Here is a 22,045-nt window from a genome sequence, read left to right as displayed (position 1 = left end):
CTATTTCTTTGATGACGCTTTGAAGTCTGGCTGCCAAAACCTTCATGAAAATCTTATAGTCAACATTGGTTAACGATATCGGCCTATAAGATGTCACGAGCCTAAGTTTCTCCGCTTTGTCACTCTTAGGTATCAAGATGGTATGCGCTTTACCAAAAGAAGGCGGCAAAGCTTTGTTCACATACGCAGCGTTAAACAGGTCTGTTAGCAGGGGCGACAGTTCTTTCTTGAAGGCTTTATAAAAACATGCGCTGAGACCGTCAGGTCCGGGTGATTTGCCATTGTTCAAATCATTTATTGCTTTTTCGACTTCGTGCTCTCTGATATTCCCTTCTAATAGGTCCTTCGTGTCGTCACTCAATCGCGGCATGCGACTGAGAAAAACCTTTTGAACTCATCTACATTGGCTTCTTGATATGCAAACAGTGACGGGTAATAGTCTAAAAACGCTCGGCCTATGCTCTTATTATCGTCGACAAGCGTGCCGTTCCACGAGATCTTATCGACATGATTACGTCGACCATGAGCTTTTTCAAGTCCAAGCGCCCTTTTGGTGGGCGTCTCCCCCGCTACTAATGCGTTTGCTCTTGCGCGCACAATCGCACCTTGATAGCGTGCTTTGTCCAACTGTTCAATTTGTTCTTTAATGGTTCGCATATCTTCCTTATACGCCCCTGGCTCTTCGCACTCCAGCGCTGTCAGCTGATTAAGTATCTTTCGTAAGTGTCGTTCTTTCATTTCCCTCTCACACTTTAAGCAGCTCGATCTTTCTATTGCTTTCATTTTTACCTTCTGTTTGAACCATTCCCATTTCTCTGCTATTGTTTCAATACATTCATCGCTTAATTCCATAACGGCCTCATGAATTGCGTCTACAAATGGCGCGTCTTTTAGTAGTAAGGCATTCATTTTCCATTGGTCCCAGTTGAAAGATTGACTCTTCTTCTTCATTCCTATGGTACACATCACCAAGCAGTGATCGGAGAACGACACAGGTGCAACAGAATAACTGTGGCACTTTGGAATCATGTCCTGTGACATGTACAAGCGGTCTAACCGCGCATGGCTACTGCCTTGAAATCGCGTATACATCACTTCACTCTCTCCCTCCAGACACTCACATACATCGTCTAGTTCACTTTCACTAATCAGCCTAGACAATATATGACTGCTTTTATCGCGGATACCAGCATTATTCGATCTATCCCGAGCACTCAAAACACAGTTAAAATCCCCCAACAAAAGCATGCTCTTTTCACTGCTAATATACTGAAAAATATTGGAAAAAAATAATGCACGTTCTTCTACACCATTCGGCGCATATATGCATATGACTCGGAATTCAACTTCACAATAAACAAAATCTCACATAACAATCCTTCCTGACTGACATGAAAACACACTTGAACAACCAGTTCTCGTAACTTCTTAACCAACAGGACACATCCAGCGGACGTCCCTACCGCGTGGCTCACGACCGCATAATATCTAGACGTGAAACGCCGCACCATGCTCCCGGTCTCCTCCTCCCCGTCTACCTTGGTCTCCTGGACAGATAGAACGTCTATGTCGTGGTCAGTGACCAACCGTAGGACTTGACTTTGCCTACGGCTAGCCGCCAAGCCTCGCACGTTTAGTGTGGCAATACTGAGAGACGGTTCAGGTGCCCTGCTGTACTAAAGAATGAGGTAGGCCCAGGAGCATGGTGCTTACCTTTCACGACTAGCCCTCGGCTAGCCGCCTCCGGGACCTTCCGGCTTGCCGGCGTTGTTCGTGGGAGGCGCTTTGTCGCCAGGCGTTCTCTCCGGCGGGATGTTGGGCTTTGGCTTGAAGCCTAATCGCCTCCCAAGAGGCGTCTTTGTCGGCGGCCCCTCGCTGGAACTCGTTGTACCCTCCTCTCGGTCCTTTGTCTCGTCGTGGGGAAGCTTGACTGGAGCGGGAGTCGTAGTTCGGTCGCCGTCGTTGATTCCCTCGTCTTGTTCCATTGCCGCTGTGTCGTCAAAGGGTGCGTCTTCACTAACGCCCCCCGTCACCTGCTCCTCTGCATTCGCGCCTTGTGCCGACGTACTCGGCTTCGCAGCGGCCTTAGCCACCTTGACGTCTGCATTTACGTCCAACGCAGCACTGCCTGTCGGTAATGGTACCGGGTCTCCGGCTCCTTTCGCAGCGTCCTCCGCCTCCACCACGTCCATGACGTGCTCCGCCGCAACGTCAGTCGCAGCAGGGCCCGTCACGGCGGCGTAGGATTTCACGCAGTCAGCGTCCACGTGGCCGAAACGTCTGCACCGTGAACAGCGGGGGACTTTACATTCATGGCGGACGTGTCCCGTGCCCTGGCAACGCAAGCACTGCATGGGCCGGCCGGGAACAACTACCAAGGCCAACTCTCCGCCGACGCGGACCTGATGTGGAAGGTCCTCCACTTTAACGCCGCTCTTCAGCTTCAGCAGCACGGTCCTGGTGGTTGACGTCTTGTCCCCCATGCCTTGGACGCGCCACCTCTCCCGGCTTACCTCCTCCACCTTGCCGAAAGCCGCGAACGCCGTCCGTATGTCCTCGTCGGTCACGCCGTACACAAGCCAGTGAAGCCTAAGCTTCACCTGCTGGTCCTGTGGGTCGACGATGACGCACCGTCGTCCCTTCACCTGGAGCTCCTTGTAAGCCACCAGTCGTTTTGTGGCGGTCGCATCCTTGAGGGTCACCGCCCAGACGTGGTTAATCTGGTACGCCCCTATGCATAGCACCTCCGGCAGCAAGCCTGTCGGCAGCAGGGCGTCCCTGAAATCCTCGACCTTGTAAGGTCTGGCACGCACATCACCGTGCAAAAACACGGTATTAATCGCCACTCGTCCTTGGGGCAGTTGAGGCAGAATAAACGGATATTCGTTGTCATCGTCGTTGGTCCTGTTACCGCGGCCAAAAGTGACCGCTGTCGCTGCCCTTGAAGAGGCCATGATCCTACGAACCGTCACGCTCGGTGGCCGGAAGCAGAATGACCACTGAACCACCGACGCCATGTGACGGACCTTCATACGTAGTTCGGACAGGTGCGCAACATCTCTTAGCGTCGCTAAAAATGAAAACTGCGTCGGCCGGGAATCGAACCCGAGCCACCCGCGTGGCAGGCGAGTATTCTACCACTGAACCACCGACGCTTTTTTTAGACTTTTTATTTCAGCAACCAAACACAAATGGGTGGTTAAAAATTGTCAGCCTACTTTGGTTGACATAAGGCATTAAATTTCTTTGATTTTTGACAGTTCATCAAATACGCTGATCCAGTGAGGTGGTTCAGCTTGTACTCGATACACATCGCGTATGTAGCACACATTTTCCACAAAACTCTCCGTTGCCGATCGCGCGTTAACGTCAGCGTGTCTGACGGTCATACGTGTTCTCCACAAACTATGGAGGCCCAGTAGCATGATCATATCGTAAGGTATGCCGTTTTCATTGTCTACGGGTAAGTATCTTATGCCAATAGGGGTTATGGGTAATTCTTTTTTCAGCGTTCTTTGCATCACATCCCAAAAAAATATCGCGTCCCAACAATCTATGAACGCATGCTCAAGTGTTTCTGGCTTTTTGCACAGTAGACAATTAGTTGTCCATGGCACGAATATGCCCTTTTCAGCAAGCCACGTTTTAACTGGGATAGTATTAGTGTGTAACTTAAAGAAGAATGACTTTGTACCAGGTTTCACAGGCATCCGCTTAACTCTTTTTAAAACATCATTCCCCGGACCTCCATAGTTTATAGATCTATACATGGGAACTGGCAACATGGCATCAATCAAATCTTTGTAAAGGATCTTTTTGACGTATTTCCGTCACGGAAATACGTCAGCTTACAATGTACACGAACATAATACAAAGAAAGAAACCAGAAGAAAAAGTTCCACAAACATGCAAAATTTGGAAATCGAACCCACGACCTCTCCGTCCGCGACGATAGATCGCCGAGCGTTTAACCCATTGCGCCACAAACGCATTTGCAGAGAGCTACACAGACGCGCCTTATATATCTAACACTCCTCCGTGTACCCGCGCTCTTGCTCGGGGCGGTGCCGCCGCCTACGAGCAGAAAAGAGAAGTACTGCATTATGACACTAACGCGCACCGACAGTGAACGCTTCGGTGGTCTCAGCACTACGACGCCTCGATGCCAGCATTCGAAGGGACGCTGGCATCAAGAAGCACTACCAACGCCACCTAGGTGGCGTTCACCGTACTCAGCACAGCGGAGCGTGGCCTCCGCAATTAGCTCTGAAAATGTTTCTGAAGTTGATCGCGGAGGCTGCAATTACGACGCGCTGTACTGTTACAACACTTAGATACTCCAACGAGAATCGAGCCGTTAAGAATTGAAATGAGGCTACCACCTCCTTTGTATATCCCTTGACTCTTCCATTTAATTCGCTCACACTAGATACAATAAAATCTGGAAGCACACTTCTTAGTCGTACTTGCATCATTGAACGTAAGAAAGGGTTCTCCTGGTCCCTCAAGAACATGAAACGGGAAACAAGTTGCCGAACAAACAAGTGTGTGAGTCCAAGACCTCCCTGTCGAACAGACCGAAACAATTGGTCCGACTTACCCTCTCCCAACAGGAGCCCCAAATGTACACCGCGAACACCCTATGCATTTTCTGAACGTTCGCACGAGACATGCACAAAAATTGCAGCACATACCATACTTTGCCACTAAAAAAAGGTTACAGGCAGTAGCCTTGGCAAACATGGATAGGTTTCGGCCCTGCCATCCTATCGCTTTCTCCCTTATCCTTGGCGTAACTTCGTCCCAATATTCTGCGCTCCTGTCATAATGCTCAAGGGCACACCTAGGTAGTTTGCAGGGACTGTTGTGCATTGCAGGTTAGCAAATGAGATGGCGTAATATCCCAGCGCCCATGCCAAAAGCCGACACTCTTTTCCCAGTTGATTTGACCCCCTGTTTGCTGGCAGAACTTTCTTGCAGTATTTGTGACTTCTTGAACACTTTGCCTATCACTGCAAAAAATCGCAATGTTGTCCGCGTGTGCCAGAACTTTCACTTGAGATGACTGAAGCTTAAAACCATTGATTCTTTCATTTTTGATGAGATTTAGGCAAAACGGCTCAAGATAAATGGCAAAAAGCAAAGGCGAAAGTGGGCACCCTTGTCTTATGGATGAGAGAACTGGGACAGCTTCACTTAGTTTCTTATTTACTATGATGCGTACCGAGGAATTGTTGTAAATCATTTTTAGCCCATCTATTATCACGTTACCTATGTTGGTTTGTTCAATGACAGAAAAGAGAACATCATGTGACACGCGGTCAAATGCCTTTGCAAGGTCTAACTGCATCATTGTAATTCGGCTTTCAAATGCATCACAGCACTCCAAAATGCTGCGGGCGACATGCACATTTGTAGTTATTGAACGCCCTTTCACACCGCACGTCTGATGCAGTCCAACTAATTCTGTAATAACACTCTGTATTCGCTTAGCTAAAACCTTCGTGTATATTTTATAGTCAGTGTTAGTAAGTGTTATCGGGCGGTACGCCTCCACAGAAAGCAATTCCTCTCGGTCGTCAGTTTTAGGAATAAGTATCATATGAGCAGTGCGAAAAGAGACCGGCAACGATTTTTCTGCGTACGCCTCTGTGATCATAGCAAGCAGAAAAGGTGCGAGTTGATCTTTAAAGGCTTTATAAAAAGCGGCTCCCAGGCCATCAGGCCCTGGTGCTTTACTCACTGTCAAGTCATTAATTGCACTACTCACTTCCTCCATACTGATTGGCCTTTCAAGTTGTTCCCGAGTGCTGTCATCTAACGTTGGCATTAAGTATAGAAATTCATCACTGAGCTTACTTTTCGGCTTTCTTTCATTCCCGATTATGTTTCGGTACTGGTCAACAAAGGCCTGTTCAATTTTGTTCCCATCGGACGTTATTTCATTTTGATACCGGAGTTGCCGTATTTCGTTCCCAGCGGCATATCGCCTTTCGTCACTCAAAGCGCGTTTATTTGGCGTTTCGCCCATCCATAGTTTTTCCGCTCGCGCTCTTATCACCGCGGCTCTGTACTTTTGTGTTTCCAATGCTTCCAGGTGGTTTTTTAGTTCACGTATGTCGACTGCGCACGACCCAGGCTTCGCAGCTTCCATGCACATCAAGAAATCAAGTTGACACTGCAGTTCTGTAACCTTCTTCTTTTCTTCGTATCTGAGCACCGTTCCCCTTTCTATCGCGATCATCTTGATCGTGTGCTTAAAGTTTTCCCACTTATTTCTGCTACTCGATGAATTATCGGCGGTCATTTTGGCAATTTCTTTTCTAACTCCATCAACAAATATGTTGTCTTCTAACAGCTTTACGTTAAATTTCCACAGATCCCAGTTAAATCGTGTTTTACTTTGCTTGCTCCCAAGTGTGACCATCACTAGGCTATGGTCACTAAATGAGACATGTTTAACATCATAAGAGCTGCATTCTGTCACAAACTCTAAACTAGCATATATTCTGTCCAGCCTCGCACTACTACCGCGCTGGAAATGTGTGAAGATAGGAGTAGAACCCCGCGACAACAACCAGCCAAGATCCTCTAATTGGTAATACTCAATTAAAGCCTCTAAATACTTCGCACTTTTATCCCGAACACAAACATTTCTCGATCTATCTCCCGCCATGCACACACAGTTGAAGTCACCCAATAAAATAAGGCGCCTGTCACATTTTTGGTAGCTATGAACCTTTTCAAAGAGCGCAACACGCTCATTTTCATTATTGGGAGCATAAATACAACTAACACGCCAAAATAAACCAAAAAGAAGGAAATCAACTACAAGCAGCCTTCCCTCTTCGGATGCGATAACATTCACTTCCTCAATGCCTAAATCGTTACGTAAAAGTAAGGCACAACCTCCAGAAGTGGCCAACTGCGTGGCATACGCAGACGTTGTAACGCGTGCGAAAAACCCCAACCATGCGATCCGTCTGTTCCTCGGTCTCAATTTTAGTTTCTTGCAACGCAGCTATATGCAAATCGTTTTCAAGAAGCAGGCGGTTGACCTGATACTGACGTTTTCTTGCTGATAATCCCCGAACATTCAGAGTGGCTAATCGTAGTGGCACCTGACATTTTTCTATAGCGTCACGCGTGGTACAGATGGATCGCATGTCGCTCACCTCGGGGCTTACTGATGCTCCCGAAATGTCACCGGTATGGTTACACACGTGGCTGGTTTTGTCCATGTTATCACGAGTTCTTGTCGAGGCTTAGTGGCTACGCATCCAGCTGCCGTCCATGAAGTTCCGAGCTTGCGGTCGCTTGTCGCACCGACATCCGAAGAGCGCGGCTAGCCGCGCCTATTTCGGCGTCATCTCCCTTCTCTTGTCAGGTGGTACTGTTGGCTTTGGCTTAAATGACAATCGACGCGTCGGGGCTGCTTTTGCAGGCGGTCCGTCCGCGTTCACGCCTTCCGAGACGTGGGTATCTTCGGTTGCCTCAGCATGCGTCCGCTTCATGGCAGCCGCTGACGCATCGGCCATGGTAGTGTCGTTGGTCCCAAGTCCTTCGCATTGTTCTAACGCAGGGGCACTCACACTCGTGTTGTCTGCTGGCTGCGTAACACCTGTCAGCGTTTCAGCAGCCGGTTTTTGTTGTGTTTCTTGCTCGCTTGTCAAATTTTGCATAGTATATTGCTTTGTCGTCGAACTTTCTTGTCGCGTTTTCTCCGGACTTTCGCTGTCTGTAGCCGCTACTGCTGTTTCTTCAGCTTCTGTCTCATCCATTACGAGCTCCATCACGTCGGACTTCCTTGCTGGCCCTGTCATACTAGCGTACGTTGGTACACATTGGTTTTCGTCGTGCCCAAAGCGTCTGCATCGTGGGCACCGCGGAACGCGGCAGTCGCGGCGTATATGGCCTTTCCCTTGGCAGCGCAGGCATAGTGGTGGCCGTCCAGCGACCACTAAGAGGGCCGGCTCGCCTGCAATACGAATTTGATGAGGAACGTCTTCAATGGTGATTCCGGGCTTCAGCTTCATGCTCAGGACGCGCGTCGTCGATCCCTTATCGGCGATGTCATGTACAGCGGTGAGCACTGTTAGGGTGAACACGCGAGCGCGTGGCCGACGGCACTATCAGCGCCGCGTAACACCCATCGTTGGAAACATTGCACATGCGCAGCATGTGCTTTGCGAAACACTCTTTCTACCACGCGCATCACGTCATCGATACGCTTGTTCGTCGTCTGCTAGCCGCATTTTTTGTTCGCTGAGCTGATACCTTCTGCATTTCAAGGTCCATCTGGATTGAAGATTGGCGCGTGAAGGAAAAAAGTGAGTGTAAGAGGGATAATTATTAAACTTTTTATTCAAGAAAATTGCACTTTTGCAATTCAAGTTAAACAAGACCATGAGAACAAATATAAAAACATGAGCAAATCTAATAGCGAGTCATGTGACCACTTACGGCAACGACTGCAGCTATTCTGGACGGTAACGAGTCGTAAAGTGATCGAACATATTCCCGATCGGCTTTCAGCCTTTCCCACTCGTTGCTGACTTGCGCCCACAACTGGTCCGAAGTCGCGGAATAAAGGGGCTTCTTTGCCAAAGAAGCTTTCAGACGGCCCCACATGTTATCTATCACATTCAGGTCCGCTCCTTTCGGAGGCCATTCCAGTAGCTGCATGTGCTGCTCCGCCTGGAACTCCTTGACAGCCCGCGCCGTGTGTATCGGTGACCGGTCCTGTTGGAACAGGTAATCACCGTCTGGGAATAAACTGCTCGCATATGGCAACAGCACATTGTTCAAAATGTTGCAGTAATTTTCCGACGATAAGTGTCCATGTATACGTTGCAGGGGCCCTAAACCATATCTTGAAACAGCACCCCACACGTTCACACTCGATCTCCCACTGGCAGAAACACCTTGCACGTTGTCCGGGTCGTTCCTGCGTGGCATTGTGACGTTAACTAAAACAATTGCTTTTCAAAGCAGGAAGTTTGCCTCACCGTGTGCCTGGTAGTCTCCAACACGCAATCTTTGGTCTTGTCGCGTCGAAAACGTCGACTCATCCGAAAAAGATGACGCGACCCCACTCTTCTGATGTCCATGCTTCGTGCAGCTCAGCGAACTGCCGTCGTGCGTCCTTGTTTGCCGCCGTTAGTAGTGGTTTCTGCGCTGCGACGCGACTGCGAAGGCCCGCAGTACGCAGGCGACGTCGAACAGTGGTGTCCGAAACGTCCAAATCCAAGTCCTCGCGTATTGCTGGGGCTGGCAAGAAAGGGTTACGAACAGCAGCTGCAGCTATGAGGGCGTCTTCATCGTCTGTGGTAGCTTTAGGGCGGGGCGCGCGGGGTGCATCCTGAATGCGACCTTCATACTTGTAGGCTTGAATTATCCTGTTCACAGTCTTCAGGGGAACGTCGACAATTGAGCGCCGTTCATCATCGGGAACCCTAGCCATAATACGATCTGGCGACAGAATGAACGGCTGCGAAAGATGTTTGGTTGTTTTATATACGGCGTTGCATGCACAACAACTTTGAAGGAAACGAATAGACACGCCCCCATAGATATACAAGTTTTTTTGTCTTGTTCTGTTCAAGCACAGATGTTTAAAGAAATCTTAAAATGCAGGATGCATGGGCTTAGAAAACAAAAATGCGGCTAGCAGACGACGAACAAGTGCATTCATGACGTCATGCGCGCGGTGAAACAACTATTTCGCGGAAGGCATGATGCGCATGCGCAATGTTTCCAGTGATGACCGTAACGGGGCGCTGACAGTGCCGTCGGCCACGCGCTCGCGTGTTCACCCTAACAGTGCTCACCGCTGTACGCGCCACCGCTCTTTGGCTATTTCGGACACATCGCCGTATGGCAAGAACGCGTCACGCACTTCATCGTCATTCACGCAGGGCAGTACCCAGTGCACCTTCACACGGACTTCTTGCTTGTTAGGATCAACAACAAGGCATCGGCGCCCCTTGACACTCACGGTGCTCATTGCCAACAACTTCTTCATGGACACGGAGTTCTTAAACGTGACTGCCCACACGTGATTCATTTGAAAGCCCCAAGGGCGTCGACCTCAGTAAGCAATTCCAAATGAGCAAGGGCGTCCCGAAAGTCTTCCACTCGGTACGGTCGCGCTCGAAGGTCACCATGCAAAATACAGTATTAAAAACTATCCGACCTTTCGGCAGGTGGGGCAGCATCACTTCATACTCCTGGTTATCTTGACTGGTCATCCTGTTTCCGCGGCTGAACTGGGCCGCTATCACCGCCCCTTCGGAGCACATGAATACACGTCCGAACGCTTTCGCGGCCGGAAGTGGAATCCGCCACTATACTAACGAGGAGACATGAAAAGGCGCACATAAAGCATTACATATATGAAACATTGAAAATGCAATATTCTGCGCACAAGTGTAGTAACACGCGCGCGCGAACGATAGGTAGCGTGGGTGTGGTGACCATGGGAACACGCGTGCAGAAAAAAAAAGGAAAAAAAAAAGACACTCCCCGTCGGGGAATCGAACCCCGGTCTCCCGCGTGACAGGCGGGGATACTGGCCACTATACTAACGAGGAGACATGAAAAGGCGCTCATAAAGCAATACATATATGAAACATTGAAAATGCAATATTCTGCGCACAAGTGTAGTAACACGCGCGCGCGAACGATAGATAGCGTGGGTGTGGTGACCATGGGAACACGCGTGCAGAAAAAGAAAAGGAAAAAAAAAAAGACACTCCCCGTCGGGGAATCGAACCCCGGTCTCCCGCGTGACAGGCGGGGATACTGGCCACTATTTTTTTTTCTTTATTACCGACTTGGCAAATACACAAAAACAACATGTCAAATAAATACGAGATTAAAATAACCAGTCGTTAAAAGACTGTAGCGTCATGTTAAAATGGCTTCAACGAAGCCAAACTGTCCAACACTTGAAGCCATTCCGGTGGATCACTTTGCATTTTCAACACTTCCCGTGTGTAAACAACATTTTCAACAAAATAGTATCTGGCTGACCTCGCATGTACATCAGCATTGTGTACAGCCATTCGAGTTCTCCATACGCTTTGCATACACAATAGCATTAACATGTCCGCCGGCACACCGTCAGGTTCTGCGCATGGCAAGAACCTTATTCCAAAAGCACTAATCGGGAGCTCCTTTTTTAAAGTTCGCTGCAGAATGTCCCAAAGAAAGCGGGCATCGTGGCAGTCAAGAAAAATATGTTCAATTGTTTCTTCCTTATTGCATATAAGGCAATTGACGGACCATGGGACAAACAAACCCTTGCTCCTTAGCCATGGCTTAACCGGCAGTGTGTCAGTGTGGAGCTTGAAAAAGAAGGATTTTGTGTTAGCTCTTACAGGCATATTCCTTACTCTTTTGAGAACATCACGTTCAGGCCCTAAGTTGTACATAGAACGATACACTGGCATAGGTACAAAAACGTCAACAAGATCCTTATATAATTTTTTTCGTGACACTTCAAACAAGTACTCCCTAGAAAATCTCGCATTTAGAAGACGAATCGCCGTGATAACTTCACGCAGATAACCTTTTAGTGCCATCGGTTTGACTGCGTACGACGATACAACGAAATCAGGCAAAGCGTCACGTAATCTCACTTGGATCACCGTGCGCAGAAACCCATCACTTTGGTCACGAAAGAAAACAAATCTCGACACAAGTTGCTTGAAAAACAAATGAGTTAAACTGAGTCCGCCGTTGCGCAAAGAGTGAAACAAATTAAATCTGCTCATGCGTTCCCATACTGAACCCCAAATAAATTCCGCAAACACTCTGTGTATTTTTTGAACTGAAGATCGGCTCATGCATAGCACCTGCAAGACGTAAAACACTTTAGCTACTAAAAACATATTACACACTTTGGCTCTTGCAAACATCGAAAAGTTGTGGCCTCCCCATTTGTTAGTTTGTTCTTTCATTCTGTCCCTCTCATTCGTCCAGTATTCTACTGGCTCTCGGTAGTTGCCGAGTGGAACCCCAAGATAAGTGCCGGGTATCACACTCCACTGCATTCTGCAAAACAATTCTGGCGTATCTTGCCAGTCCCCGTGCCAAAATCCTAAACACTTTGGCCAACTTATGGCACTACCAGAAGCACTACAAAAAGATTGGGCTTCCTTCACTACTTCTGCAATGCTTTGCTTATCGCGACAGAACACTGCTATGTCGTCAGCATAGGCTAACACTTTTATTTCTCTGCCAAAAAACGTGTACCCGCGAATACTATGGCTCTGAAGTATCTTTAAACAGAAAGGTTCTAAATAAAGAGCGAAAAGCAAGGCCGAGATCGGACACCCTTGTTTTATGCTAGACAGTACTGGAATTCGTCTGCTGAGTCTGTTGTTGATAATTAGGTTTGTTGTACAACCATCATAAACCATTTTCACCCCATCCAAAATGACTGTTCCGACATTCATGTATTCAAGAAGCAGAAACAGGATCTCGTGCGACACCCTGTCAAAAGCTTTGGCTAAATCCAGTTGTAGCATAGCTACACGATCTTGCATCAAATCGCAACATTCAAGTATGCTTCGCGCTGTGTGTATATTTGTGAAAATAGTCCTACCTTTTATACCGCATGTCTGATGTGTACCTACTAGGGATTTCACTACACTCTGAAGACGTTGGGCGAGCACCTTCATGAATACTTTATAATCAATGTTAGCTAAACTTATTGGTCGGTAGGCCTCTACTGATTGAAGCTTTATGGGGTCAGTAACTTTAGGTATAAGTACCACATGAGTCTGTCGGAAGGAAGGAGGCGTCCATTTTTGTTCATAACACTTCGTTATGACGCGATACAGAGCCTGTGCTACTTCAACCTTGAAAATTTTATATATCGCTGCCCCAAGACCATCTGGTCCAGGCGATTTTCTTGCACTGAGGTCATCGATAGCCTTTTCAATTTCTTCTACAGAAATAGGCCTTTCAAGAGCTTCCTTAAGTTCACCATCAATTCTCGGCATCAGAGGCAAATAATCACTTTTAAACGCCGAGATATCGCTTGCTCTCTTGCTTAGCAGCGTACTATAGTGGTCCACAAAAGCACGTTCTATCATTTCCTTGTCGTTTGTAAGCTGCCCTTGATAAACTATTTCTTTTATTTCCTTACTCAATGCGTGTCTCTTCTCATCACTTAGCGCTCGCTTGGTGGGCGTTTCACCCAACCATACTCGTTCTGCGCGTGCTCTCAAAACGGCGCCGCGATATCTCTCTTCATCAATGACTTCAAGTTTCGCTTTAAGTTCTTTGATATCGCTTACAAATGTACCAGCCGCGCCTCTTTCCATGTTCAAAAGGTATGCTAACGTGCACTGCAGTTGACGTTCTTCTTGCTTTTGTTTGTGCCGCAACACGCATGCTCTCTCTAAAGCAATTATTTTCGCTTCGGTTTTAAACAGTTCCCAAGCTTCTACAACATTTTCCGCATTTTGAAGGAGAACATTTTCTAATTTCTCTTTTATTCTTCGTAGAAACAATTCATCCTGCAATAAATTGTCATTAAGTTTCCATAAGTGCCAATTAAATTTTTTCTCTTTGCTTTTCGTACCTATCGTAACCATTACCAAGCAATGGTCACTGAAACTGATGCATTCGACACTGTAGCTAGAAAGGAGCGGAACTAAGAGAAAAGGGACATAGATACGGTCTAACCTCGAGTGGCAGTCTCCTTGAAAATGCGTATATTGCACATCACTGTCAGAACCAAGAACACTTCCAACATCCTCCAGATCAACTTCACACAAAATTTCATGCAGAACAGTTGCGCTTCTATCTTGACTGAGCAGCTTTTTCGATCTATCTATCGGCCGGCACACACAATTAAAGTCGCCAAACACTAGAACGTGCCTTTCACACACCAAGAAAGACCTCAGGTAAACAAAAAATTCTTCGCGTTCACAAGCATTATTAGGTGCATATACACACACCGCCCGCCAAAGCAGTCCAGAAAAAGAAAAATCACAAATAAGCATACGCCCTCCCTGACATGAAGTAACTTGCTGCTCTGTTATCCCAATACTGTTTCTAATAAAAAGAAGGCAGCCACCAGAAGTACCATTCGCATGGCAAACGCATACGTTGTAATTCGTTCTGAAAATTTCTGCCAATCGATCCGTTTTTTCCTCTGATTCAATTTTTGTTTCTTGGACTGCCATCAAATCAATGTCTTTTTCTAATAGCATGCGGCTAATCTGACATTGTCTTCGCCGCTGTGACAGCCCTCTGACGTTTAATGTCGCCAAACGAAGCGGAGTGGTGATGTTAATTTCGTTTGCCATTGTGTTAGCTGCAATTAAGGTGGGCCCCTACTCACACGGTTCGAGGAAACATAGCGGCTGTTGTATACACTGATGCTTGGTGTTGCTCTTTGAAGGCGACAACTGCAAAACGACGTCCTCGTAGAATCACTCCCGATCAAAGATCGGGTGCGGAAAGTTCTTTCCGGGGCACTACCTCCGCTAAGGCGGAGGCGGCGCATGTGACGGCCGTCTGTCTGGCGGCACGTTGGGCTTGACCTTCAGCGTCGACCGTCGGACTGTCGGTGTTTTTGGTGTCGGTCCTTCGGTATCCACGCCGTCGGTGTTTTGGCTGTGGTCCTCAACATCGTCACGCAACCGCTTTCCGGCGCCCTTAGCGTCGGAAGTCAGGTCCATGTCCTCACTGACGCTAACTGGCTCGTCAGCCACTTTGGTCGGAGGTGGGGTGATTTCTGACGACGCGCCCGTCACGTCAGCACCAGCTTCCGTCACTTGAACCTTGGCAGGTGGAGGCGCAGAATCCGGCACATTGCCTTCATCTATCCCCTTCAGGTTCACCTTTGCGGTCTTCGTAACCAGTGGTGCAGACTGAGCCGCCGCCCCTTCAGCTGCTCCTTTGGCGGCCTCTTCGGCGTCCTCTTGATCCATGAGAAGCTCGGACGAGTCCTCGCTCCTGCCTGGGCCTGCAACGTTGGCGTACGTCCTCACGCACTGGGTCTCGTCGTGGCCAAAGCGACGACACAGCCCACAGCGTGGAACCCGGCATTCTCGTCGAATGTGTCCAGTGCCACGGCACCGGAGGCAGAGGGGTGCTCTGCCCGGGACAATGACGAGAGCCAGGTCTTCCGCAACACGAAGTTGGTGTGGTAGGTCGTCTGCTGTCATTCCGGGCTTGAGTTTCAGGACCACAGACCGTGTCGTGGTTCCTTTGTCGTTGCAGCCCTGGACTCTCCACTTCTCTCTCGTCACTTCAGTTACTCTTCCGAACGGTGCCAAGGCTGTTCTGACGTCTTCGTCAGGAACACCATGCAACAGCCAGAAGAGCTTGAGCCTGACACCCTGGTTGCACGGGTCAATGACTACGCAACGGTGTTCCTTGACAAGGAATCCTTCTGTGTCCAATATCTTCTTTTTGGCCGCCTTCGTTCGAAAAAGTTACGGCCCACGCATGATTCATCTGATAGGCCCCGAGGGCCACCACTTCCGGCAGCAGCATGAGTCGCGAAAGCGCATCCCTGAAATGCTCGACACGGTAAGGCCGAGCTTTCACTTCGCCGTGAATAAAAACAGTGTTCAAAACACTTGCACCTGAAGGCAGTTGTGGTAGAACCATCTGGTAATCCGGAGAAGGTTTTTCCGTTGACCGGGAACCGCGGCCGAGGGCCGCTGTAACCGCTCCTGAGGAGCAAGACATTCCGCGACCGTTCACTGTGATGGCCGGAAGTGGAATCTCCGATACTGGCCACTATACTAACGAGGAGACATGAAAAGGCGCTCATAAAGCAATACATATATGAAACATTGAAAATGCAATATTCTGCGCACAAGTGTAGTAACACGCGCGCGCGAACGATAGATAGCGTGGGTGTGGTGACCATGGGAACACGCGTGCAGAAAAAAAAGAAAAAAAAAAGACACTCCCCGTCGGGGAATCGAACCCCGGTCTCCCGCGTGACAGGCGGGGATACTGGCCACTATACTAACGAGGAGACATGAAAAGGCGCACATAAAGCATTACATATATGAAACATTGAAATGCAATATTCAGCGCACAAGTGTAGTTAACACGCGCGCGTGAACGATAGATAGCGTGGGTGTGGTGACCATGGGAACACGCGTGCAGAAAAAAAAAAGGAAAAAAAAAGACACTCCCCGTCGGCGAATCGAACCCCGGTCTCCCGCGTGACAGGCGGGGATACTGGCCACTATACTAACGAGGAGACATGAAAAGGCGCACATAAAGCATTAATATATGAAACATTGAAAATGCAATATTCTGCGCACAAGTGTAGTAACACGCGCGCGCGAACGATAGATAGCGTGGGTGTGGTGACCATGGGAACACGCGTGCAGAAAAAAAAAGGGAAAAAAAAAGACACTCCCCGTCGGGGAATCGAACCCCGGTCTCCCGCGTGACAGGCGGGGATACTGGCCACTATACTAACGAGGAGACATGAAAAGGCGCACATAAAGCATTACATATATGAAACATTGAAAATGCAATATTCTGCGCACAAGTGTAGTAACACGCGCGCGCGAACGATAGATAGCGTGGGTGTGGTGACCATGGGAACACGCGTGCAGAAAAAAAAAGGAAAAAAAAAAGACACTCCCCGTCGGGGAATCGAACCCCGGTCTCCCGCGTGACAGGCGGGGATACTGGCCACTATACTACGAGGAGACATGAAAGGCGCACATAAAGCATTACATATATGAAACATTGCAAAATGCAATATTCTGCGCACAAGTGTAGTAACACGCGCGCGCGAACGATAGATAGCGTGGGTGTGGTGACCATGGGAACACGCGTGCAGAAAAAAAAAGGAAAAAAAAAAGACACTCCCCGTCGGGGAATCGAACCCCGGTCTCCCGCGTGACAGGCGGGGATACTGGCCACTATACTAACGAGGAGACATGAAAAGGCGCACATAAAGCATTACAGATATGAAACATTGAAAATGCAATATTCTGCGCACAAGTGTAGTAACACGCGCGCGCGAACGTAGATAGCGTGGTGTGGTGACCATGGGAACACGCGTGCACAAAGAAAAAGAAAAAAAAAAGAACAAACTCCCCGTCGGGGAATCGTACCCCGGTCTCCCGCGTGACAGGCGGGGATACTGGCCACTATACTAACGAGGAGACATGAAGAGGCGCACATAAAGCATTAACTATATGAAACATTGAAAATGCAATATTCTGCGCACAAGTGTAGTAACACGCGCGCGCGGCACGATAGCTAGCGGGGTGTGTGTGACCATGGGAAACACGCGTGCACAAAGAAAAAAGAAAAAAAAGAAAACTACACTCCCCGTCGGGGAATCGTACCCGGTCTCCCGCGTGACAGGCGGGGGAGTTATACTGGCCACTATACTAACGAGAGACATCTGAAGAGGCGCACATAAAGCATTACATATATGACACATTGAAAATGCCATATTCTGCGCACAAGTGTAGTAACACGCGCGCCGCGGACGATAGATAGCGTTGGTGTGTTGACCATAGGAACACTCGCGTGCACAAAAAAAGGAAAAAAAAAAGACACTCCCCGTCGAATCGAACCCCGGTCTCCCGCGTGACAGGCGGTGCAGATACTGTCCACTGATACTAACGAGGAAACATGAAGAGGGCGCACATAAAGCATTACATTATGAAACTTGAAATGCAATATTCTGCGCACAGTGTATAACACGCGCGCGCGAACGATAGATAGCGTGTGTGTGACCATGGGACACGCGTGCAGAAAAAAAAAGGAAAAAAAAAAAGAACACTCCCCGTCGGGAATCGAACCCCGTCTCCCGCGTGACAGGCGGGGATACTGGCCCACTATACTACGAGGAGACATGAAAAGGCGCACATAAAGCCATATATGAAACATTGAAAATGCAATATTCTGCGCACAAGTGTAGTAACACGCGCGGCGGAACGATAGATAGCGTGGGTTGTGGTGACCATGGAACACGCGTGCAGAAAAAAAAAGAAAAAAAAAAAGACACTCCCCGTCGGGAATCGAACCCCGGTCTCCCGCGTGACAGGCGGGGTACTGGCCACTATACTAACGAGGAGACAGAAAAGGCGCCGCATTACCTTATTGAAAATGCAATATTCTGTTATGTTACACGCGCGCGCGAACGATGTCGATAGCGAGGTGTGGTGACCATGGAGCACGCGTGCAGAAACTTGTCTAAGAGAGCGCTCGGGGAATCACCCCGGTCTCCCGCGTGACAGTGCCGTTATCTGGCCAAAAAGATACGGGATTTGAAACCGGGACCTCTCGCACCCTAAGCCAGAATCATGCCCCTAGACCAACGAGCCACTTTTTTTCTTTATTACCGGTAAGCAGCGGTACATAAGCATAACAACAAATAACAAGATATGTTACAAACACAGATGGACTTCTCATCTGTTAAGTATAATATAAAACCATGCAGCCTGTCATATTGTTACAGGCTTTGTTCAGAATTCCTTAAGATTGGCCAGGGTTCCATCCTGGCCATCCAGGTGGGGACACTCTTGTGTTGCAACCACATCAAGAAACGGCTTATTGTTCCCGAAAATACACACGGGCTGGTCTTCTATCGGGATCGCATAGAAGCCTGCCATGCGGAGCGCCATATACAGTAGAGGCCAGTCAGCATAATCTGATCAAAACGGTGTTCCGTCACGTCCGTCTATCGGCAAAAATCTGATGCCATGTGGGTCAAGAGAAATTCTTTCTTTATTGTGCGCTGTAAAACATCCCATAAGTATACTCCTTCCCAGCAGTGTAAAAAAACACTGGTCTATGGTTTCAGGTTGTTTGCAAATTATACACTGTGAGCCCCAGGGCATGTAAAAGCCTCTTTCTCTAGGAACGTTGCAACTGAAAGTGTACCTGTGTGTAGTTTGAAAAAAGAACTTTTCATACCTGGCGGTACCTGCATTCGTTTGAGGCGTTTAAAACAATTCTGGCCTGGGCCCCGACTGTATATGGTTCGTACAGAGGCGGTGGGAAAAAGGCTGTCCATTATATCGTTGCGCAGCTTTTTCCTTGAGACATTAAACAAATATTCTTTCGAATACCGTACAGCAAGGAAACGAACCTGAATGCAATTTCTCCCTGTAAAAACCAAACACAGCCGCTGGCCACACCTTGGTAGCATACAACTCAATCTGCAACAAGTGCGCGAGTCTAACTCTACAGACTGTTTGCAAAAAAGGATCATCGTTGTTCCGAAAGAAAATAAAACGTCCAACAAGTTGCCTAACAAAACAGGTGGTCCAGCCCTAATCCTCCATCTTTCACCCGTCTGAAAAAATTTTGCGACAACATCTCTCCCATCCGGAACCCACACAAAAACACGGCAAAAACTCTGTGGAATTCTACACATTGACCCTGTTACAGAAAATGAATTGCATGAAATACAATAGCTTAGCGACGAAAAACAAGTTGCATACAGTAGCCCTGGCAAATAATGAAAGGTATTTGGCTTTCCACGCCTCAGCCTCCTCTTTAGCACTTTTAAGCTGGCCCTGCCAGTATTCGTCACTCTGTTTGTAAGCTTCGAGTGGTGCGCCTAAGTACCTACTGCGTTGTTGACACCACTTGACATTCGCAAATATAGCAGGAGCCTCAGGCCATTCTCCATGCCAAATACCGAGGCACTTGCTCCAGTTTACTCTACTACCTGTGATTTCACCGAAGTTTTCACAACATTTATCGTCTGTAAATGCTCTCCTTGTCTTTGCAACACACGGCTACGTCGTCAGCATAGGCCAGGAGTTTGACTTCTGACGCTTGCATCGTAAACCATGAATACATTTGTTCTCAATCACTGCCAAACACAAACTCTCTACATAAATAAAAAAAACGTGGGCTGGCTGGGCAGCCTTGACGCACGAAACGTTGAATTCTGATGGGGGCCCCCATGACTTGTTAATTATAAGCTTAGTAGTGCCGTTCCGGTACGCCATGGCTACCCCGTAGTAATTATGGACCCGACATTTATATGCTTAAGGATGGCAATAAATACTGTGAGCTACACAGTCAAAAGCTTTCTCCAAGTCAAGTTGAAGAATCGCAACTCGCGCCCTTAAGGCGTCACAACATTCCAAATCGATCTCATTATGTGTACGTTCGTGGTTAATGCTTCGTCCGTTGATTCCGCGTTTGGTGCCGACACTATGGTTTCCATTACTGTTTGTTAACCTGTCTGCGATTATCTTCATAATGAATATTTTTAATCACTGTGGTAAGTGATATTGGCTGTACGTCGTACGTGTTTCAGTTCGCAGGCTGGTCAGTCTTAGGGTTGTACAGTTGGCGCTTGCCCGGAAGAATGTGGCAATGCGTTTTTCATACGCTTCGTTAAACACGTCAGCGAGTAGAGGCGATAGATCTGATTTAAACAGCTTATAAAAATTGGCACAAAGGCCATCCGGACCGGGTGATCTTCCGGCTTTTAAATCTTCAATTGCTTTTTCAACTTGATGAGTTGATATCGGTGCCTCGAGCCTGTTCTTCGTCTCGTCGCTGAGTTGCGGCACACGCCTCAAAAACGCAGCTCTAAAGGCGTCTACGTCAACAGTTCTCGATGGAAAAAGTTCTTGGAAGTGCTTGAAAAAAGCTTGTGCTATCTCCTCACCGTCAGTTATTTCATTACTATCTATTTCAATAGTATCTATGTGATTGCGCGCGCGCATGCGTTTTCGCAGACCTAGCGCGCGTTTAGTTGGCGTTTCATCTGCTGTCAATGCCTCTGCCCTTGCGCGTATAATCGCTCCTCGATATCGCTCTTCATCGCATAGCTCCAATTTCGCTTTGATGCCGCGTAAATCGTCCTTGTATGCGCCGGCTGGCTGCACTCTAAGGCCGTTAATTTTTCCAACACTGCCCTTAGTTCTTTCTCTTTAGCTCTCTTCGTACTTTATTTTACAGGATTGGTCGATGGCGGTTAACTTAATTCGTTTTTAAAAATTCCCATTTTTCAGTGATTTGCGCCACTTTGTTGTTTCTACTTCCTTCAAGTGTTCTTGTACGTTGCTTAGAAAAATCTCGTCCTTTACCAATTTGGATTCATTTTCCACATTTCCCACGTGAAGTGTTGCCCTTTCCTTTAGGCCACACACATGTCTTGACCAAACAGTGGTCGGTGAATGAAATAGGTATGACATCGTAACTGCGACATATGGGTATAACGTCTAGTGTCACGTATATCCTGTCAAGAAGACATGGACCATTGCTTGGAGTGCGTGTATTTGAAACTGGCGTGTTCCGACTAGGCAATCAGCCACGTCGTCCAAGTCACACTCGGCTAATAGTTCAGTGAGGACATGACAGCTTTTATCTCGTTCTCTTGCCTGTTCTATCTCGATCGCTGAGTACACAATTAAAATTCCCATAACAATGACTTTTCTATGCGCGCATATGTGCGCCTTTAACGCGGAAAAAACTCTTGTGTTCATCGCATATATTGGGTGCATATATAAATATCACCCGCCAAGAATCATTACCTACAGCAAAGTCAGTACACTAGTCTGCCAGAAGGGCACGAAAAATAAATTTTCGATCAATAGCCCGGGCAGCTTCTTAATAAATAAAATACACCTGCCGACGCTCCTTTGGCATGGCTCACTACGCGTAATACGAAGGCGTAAACCTTAGTACCATGCCTCGGGTCTCCTCCTCACCTTCGACGTTTGTCTCCTGCACGGCTAGAACATCGAGGTCTTGGTCCACCACATCTCCGGTACACTTGGCTTGTTTGACGCTTGGTGGCCAGACCTCTCACGTTTAGCGTGCCCAAGCTAAGCGTCGGGTTGGTTGCCATTGCTTATACACGAAAGAGAAAAAGGCCCGGAGCAAGGGCTCACCGCAAACGTCTAGCCAGCGCTAGACGCCCCCGGGACCGTCCGGTGGTCTGGCATGGTCCGTAGTCGGTTTTGTAGCATGTCACCCTCCTTCCTGTCCCGAGGAATGTTTGTACTGGGCTTGAAGCTGCTCCTTCGTATTATGTTGTCTTTGCAGGTGGCCCGTCCGTCGG

At 48.0% G+C, this 22,045-nt stretch overlaps 5 non-coding genes across 5 annotated transcripts; all 5 read right to left on the bottom strand.

Annotated features, from left to right (window-relative positions):
* Positions 1 to 3,084: 3,084 nt before the first annotated feature.
* Trnag-gcc (transfer RNA glycine (anticodon GCC)) lies at positions 3,085 to 3,155 on the bottom strand. The gene has a single exon. It is a non-coding gene; the product is annotated as a tRNA-Gly (tRNA).
* Positions 3,156 to 10,520: 7,365 nt separating this feature from the next.
* Trnad-guc (transfer RNA aspartic acid (anticodon GUC)) lies at positions 10,521 to 10,592 on the bottom strand. Its single transcript has one exon. It is a non-coding gene; the product is annotated as a tRNA-Asp (tRNA).
* Positions 10,593 to 15,940: 5,348 nt separating this feature from the next.
* Trnad-guc (transfer RNA aspartic acid (anticodon GUC)) lies at positions 15,941 to 16,012 on the bottom strand. The gene has a single exon. It is a non-coding gene; the product is annotated as a tRNA-Asp (tRNA).
* A 389-nt stretch (positions 16,013 to 16,401) lies between these two features.
* Positions 16,402 to 16,473, bottom strand: Trnad-guc (transfer RNA aspartic acid (anticodon GUC)). The gene has a single exon. It is a non-coding gene; the product is annotated as a tRNA-Asp (tRNA).
* Positions 16,474 to 16,862: 389 nt separating this feature from the next.
* On the bottom strand, positions 16,863 to 16,934 carry Trnad-guc (transfer RNA aspartic acid (anticodon GUC)). Its single transcript has one exon. It is a non-coding gene; the product is annotated as a tRNA-Asp (tRNA).
* Positions 16,935 to 22,045: the final 5,111 nt, after the last annotated feature.

The sequence above is a fragment of the Dermacentor silvarum genome, chromosome 7 (genome assembly GCF_013339745.2).
Source record: "Dermacentor silvarum isolate Dsil-2018 chromosome 7, BIME_Dsil_1.4, whole genome shotgun sequence".
Classification (NCBI taxonomy): domain Eukaryota; kingdom Metazoa; phylum Arthropoda; class Arachnida; order Ixodida; family Ixodidae; genus Dermacentor; species Dermacentor silvarum.
This window is presented reverse-complemented; position numbering and strand designations above follow the sequence as displayed.